The sequence below is a fragment of the Chaetura pelagica genome, unplaced genomic scaffold (assembly GCF_000747805.2).
Source record: "Chaetura pelagica isolate M959 unplaced genomic scaffold, ChaPel_1.0 scaffold358, whole genome shotgun sequence".
Taxonomy (NCBI): domain Eukaryota; kingdom Metazoa; phylum Chordata; class Aves; order Apodiformes; family Apodidae; genus Chaetura; species Chaetura pelagica.
Window position 1 is genome coordinate 325,339 of NW_009954233.1, and position 5,720 is coordinate 331,058.

Genomic DNA, 5,720 nt, shown 5'->3' on the forward strand with positions numbered 1-5,720 from the left:
GGGAATTTCAATATAAAAAAAGAGCCAGACAGATAAATAGACTGACAAATAAATTGATTACCTTGATTTGGGATAAAAAGCTAAGATCACAAAACATCTTCCAGAATGAAATACTGGATTCCATTTTTTATATAAAAAAAAAAAATATCATAAACCCTGGACTAAACTATGAAACCAACATACTTCAATTGCTGCTCAGAGAATTTGCCATGAGTCAGACAGAGGCTCCTTCCAGCATTAAGAATAAGTTTATGCCAGCCCTAACAAGGAGGCGCACACATCCAAACAACCTTAGAAATCCACAACAGCTCTGCTGTGTGACCTGTGACCTGTTCCTCCACAAGAACAACCTGAGGGAAGCAGAAAAGATAGGAATGGGAGATAGAGACAGGTATGATTAAACTCTCTTTGAAAATCCTCTGCAGAAAGTGATTTATATACACGTTTGTCAGTCATATATGGGGTCTGCAGCCTCAGACACTGAGCATTGAAACCCCGTGAAATGTACATGAGGTGACAGAAGTCCTGTGGCATTCCCAGCCCAGCTCCTATGTCTGCTAAGCACCTCCAAGGGATTAGGATATTTTTAATCATACATCAGGCAGAGGTCAAATATATCCTCCTCCCTTTTACACAGCTTTCTGCCACAGCCTCAGGAATTCCACCTCCAACTCAGAAAGAGTGAATAAGGACTCTCATTCATAAGGAATGAGCCTTCTGTCCCCCTGTAAATTGCAAGGAAACCTTCAGGTGCCAAGAAAAGCCTAACCTGTGATGCTGGAAGGCAGCTGGAGAGGGGAGCTCAAGAGGGGAATACACTCCAAAGCAGGAGACACTCCTGCTGAACACTGCTGGTAAAAAGAGCAAAGCTGAGTAAGCAGCTGGGCCCGAGGGACTAAGCAGCCCCATATTTTGGCTTATACTTGCTGCAGCTACTTGCCATGGGGATGTAATCCAAAGGCTATTCCAAGACTGTCCATGGTGGCTGGACATGGAGTACATCTGTGTACAAGCTCATATTTTACCTTTTCTTGGGTTCAGACCCTCTGTCCTGGCAAAACCTTTGTTTTGTATAAATTGTCATAATTCCACCGCACAGAATTTGCTTCAGAGAAAGAAGACTTCTGAGATGCTGACCTGATGTTATCAGGTCAGGGGAAAGGTTAAATGTCTCATGTAGTTATTCTGGCACTTCAATCTCTTGCTCTGCATAGTTTGGGTAGCCCTTCAGAACAATGGCAAGACCCAGCCTTCAACAGAGATTTTGCAAGGGAGGACAGAATATTTATAGAAGTATTTTTGCTTCTATTCAATTGGGCATTTAGGAAAAAAAAAAAAAGGCTGACATATATGAACCATTAGCACTGTTTCTTAAAAAGAAGATAATTGCCATAAGTGATATGCATCTGCTGCTGATCACTAAGTCACCCACTAGAAGCTGCTTGTGGTGAACTCAAGCACACTGACAGAAGAGGTTTACAGAGATATGGGTTAATTGTGCTTTGTTGTTACTTGGAATACAGTCTGCACATGGGTGAGCTGGTACAAAGAAATCACTAGTTTCTAATAGGAACATCCTGTAAAAGAACAACTGCACTCCCAGCAGATTTCCACCTTCTCTTAAATCTCTTTCAAACCTATTAACTCCTTGGTCTTTCATGGTTAACATATTTTACTGGCACAATACAGAATATAAGCAAAGTGAGACAAATATTCAGACAGAAGGAAATGCACCAGGGAGGTAGAAATAAAGGACAAAGCCACCTGGCTCTCCCACTTAACTAGTCTTACTTCTGTTCTTAGCACAATTAATGAGCTCTAACATCAAGAAATTGGCCTCCTAAGAGACAGCTAAAGCATGCACTTGCTGTAGCAAGACCTCTTGCTTCCTTCCATTCACAGTTCCCTCCATCAAGCCTATGCTAAAATAACCTTTTCCTCCACACGAGTTCTGTTGATTTCTGTCTGCTCTTGGCCTGCTCCAGTTTTCCTCTGGCATCCCAGCTCATCGGGTTGATCCCATGCTCCTGTCCCAGCCATGGGGTCCATTTGAAAGACCTGACAAAAAGGGAGAGCCAAACTCATCACTCCAGTGTGCCTGATTTGTATTCAGAGCACAAGTGGGGGACAGACCCCAGCCTCCAGCCACAGCTTTAGGACATAAAGCAAAACCAATGAGGGAGAGAAAAGCTGCCTGCTTACTGTTTCCAGCAGATATAAAACATGATTCCCAATGTGTGCTCCCAATAAAGAGGGGCTGGGGGGGTTGGAATTAATAGCCATTGAGCATATCATGGACTAGACTGATGGGCTAGATCAGTAACAAAAAAACCCCAAATCATGGGAGGAGCCTGATTGTGTTACTTGCAGAAGAGAATGGGAGCAGGCATGGGCCTTGAGGACCTCCAGAGCAATTAAGCCCCCTCACTGTTTTTGGATAGGCAGGGCTGGCCATGGCTGTGTCTTGTGTACAAGCCTGTGGACATGACAAGTTCCTCTCCAGAAGCTGCTGCTGCTGCTTTGACTCCGAGGCATCACACACAAAAGCTGTCAGCGCAAGAGCCAGTGGTTTGAAAGCAGAGGCTGGTGCTGGTGGAGGGAGTGGGGATGGTGGAGGATGAGCTGTGCAGTGCACAACTGTGTGCCCACGGGCTGGGGGAGCCCCAGGAGTGTGGGGAGGGGGTGTCAGTTGAAGGAAACGCAGCGCCTGGCATTGCATGTGGCTAAAGAGTGGAAGAGAACATCATTTCTTTAAACTCATCTTGCATTCAGCCAGCTGCATATAAATTTCCCTCTATCTCATCAAGCTCTCACTGTTTGGCCTCCTCTGACTGATATTGGCTCATCATACTTAATCTAGGGTGAAATTTCCTCGTCTGAGCTAAATTACTTGCAGCCATCAAGGGAAACGATATTTATTTTTCGTGGGGCTAATGACCTGTCCCCCAGACCCACCCACTGATGGTTATTTACTAGGGCCCAGATGCTTGGGCTCAAAATGAGTGCTAATGTCAGCGGGGGCCATTTCTCATTCAGGTCTCTGATTGAATTGGAGCGATCCCATTGACATTGACTCTGTGACTTTTAAGGCCATTACCCTCAGCAAGAGATGAACCTCTCATCATTGCTCCAACACTGACAGCTGATTAGCGACAAATTACAAGCGGGAAGAACTTAAGACTTTGTTGGGTGAGGGAGGAGCAGTGGGAGGAAGAGGAGGAGGGATTCAGAGGAGGCAGGGGGAAAGCACAGAGCTGAGGAAGGTGGAGTGAGTTGCAAAGGAGAAGGGAAGAGTGGGAGGGGAGAGCAACACCCAGAAGCTGATGCAGCCTGTTGGCATTGGAACTGCTCTACAGGCTTTGGCCTAACAGAACAGGGACCAAAGCCAAAGGCTGGAGGGAGCGGGGAAGACACATACTGGCTGCAGGGAGCTTGGCTTGGAAAAGAGCTGAGAGGAAGAACCTTCCCTTCAGTGGGTGAAGAATGGACAGCAGGGCCAAACCAGAGCTGGGCGGTCCAAGTGCCATGCCGGGGAGGGTGGGCAGACAGTTTGGTGGCTGTGCACTGGCTCTCAGGAACCGCAAGTCCCACAAACACAGAAACATCTCCAGGAAAGCAAAAAGCTGCTGCTGTGAACTGGCAGCCCAAGGGTCGAGTATGGCTCTGCCACCAGCTCTCACTGTGCATCTTCCATCAGTCCCCCCACCTCGCTGCCACCATTTCCCTGCTAGGAGGTTGGTGATGCGGCGTGACAGGGACCCAGACAGCACCTTTCCATGGCTCTCAGACCCTGAAGTCTAACACACAAAACACTGGCTAAGCTGAGGCAAAAGCTCTTGGACAATCCTGATGCACCTTTCACTCACGGCCCTTGTATTTTCAGTGTTCTTAGGCCCTACGGACAACAAAACCAAACACGCTGTCATGGTGACATATTTCACCAAGCACAGTGGTACTTGAGTTTCTCTTTTCACCAATATTATGTTGTTTAAGGACAAAATCTTTAATTATTCTGGGCCACACTCATGGTTTTGTTTCTAACCAGTTCAATGCAGCCATATCTGCTGTCAAACATGGGAGCCTGCCAGTAACATGCACCAGCGTTCTGTACCAGCTCCTGCAAGAGTCAAGAGTGGAAGTTACTTTAAAGCTGCCTGATAAAAATTCCATACCTCAAAAAAAATGCTACCCTCTCTGGATACAGTTCTTATCTGGATGATTTGTGAGGTAGACTATGCTCCCTCTAAGTAAAAGGGAATATTTTTAGTGACACAATTAATAAAAATGGAGCCATCCTGAAAGGCATTACAAGGAGCCTTGTTGCTCTGCAGTCCTGCATAAGCAGGCTAGAAGACTTTACAGCTCACAAAACACCAGGCCCATTTAAATGAAAAAGTGTCATGAAATACAAACAGAGAAAATGCTTGCAAAGCTGAACTGCCACAGTCACAACTGCTGTCTCTGAAATAAAAACTGGCTTTGGTTACTTGGGCAAACAAATGCAGTATGCCTAAGTACAGTCTCGGCACGCCATGTAAGCATCTGAGCCGTGATTTCTATTAGTTGAGATCTAAAAATCCAAATGGACCTTCAACAGCAGTCACACATGTTTGAATCTCAACCCCTATCTGAAGAAAAGCTGTTCTGAGGGAACCCGAGCCCTGTGGCCAAAGGGCTCCTCACTGCATCTTTACAGCTGCATCTGTCAAGTGTCTACCCCCTGTTCCTAAGGAAAACCAACAAAAGTACTTTCACTGCTGTCCCTGAACCTGCCCTTCCTTCCTCTTCACATCATTACCTTTGCTGACCTCAGGAGTTCACTAGGAAAGACATCACATCCTCAGACACCCTAAAACCCTCCGGGGGACCTGGCAATGAACCATGTATTGGACTAGCTGTACAACTCATTGCATTTTATGGCTTGCTTAGAAAAACTGCCATCGCATTTATGCTGATGTAAGTCCAGAGTGAATCCATTCCAATAGATTTAGATAACCCTCTGCTGAGCTGATGGTTTTGTGATCAGATTTGCGGTAGGTGACAAACTCACACAGTGATACAGCAACTAACAACCCTGGCCAGTGCTTTTCACGTGTTACAAACCTTGTCCCACCTTCTATCCTGCATATTTAACACTCGATGGCTTCCACAGACTATCCTACAAGTGAATGCAGGTTTGTCTTTTTTCTCATGAGCATCAGCCACTGCATGCACATCAGCATGAAAGGCATGCTAAGGGGTGAATGTACACTCTCTTAGCCCTCTGGGAAGTTCCCCAGAGTAATGCTAAGGTTTCAAAAGGATATGGTAGCAAAATTTCTGTCTGAATGACCACTTCATTTCCCTCAGTGTGGTTGTCCTCATATAGGGAAATGATCCTCCAGCAGTTAACTTTTCCTCTAAACTAACTTTCCTTTTTCTAATATATCTACCCACACTAGCCCATCAGTGTGCAGGAAACCAACCTGACCCTTCAGCAGGTCAAACCTGTTTTGACATTGTCAAATCATCACCTCCCACCACTGCAGACCTGTGTAAGGCTTTTGCCCCTCCTGAAGCAGGACAACATACCTGGAACACTCAGTAGAAATAAAAACTTCCTATGGAAAACAGACTTCTTTTTGAGGTAAAAGCAAAAAAGGTTAACTGCCATCCAGTAAGGTCAGATCATTCAACTGATTTGTCCACAGGAATGCTTACATCTTCTAATTTAAGACCCC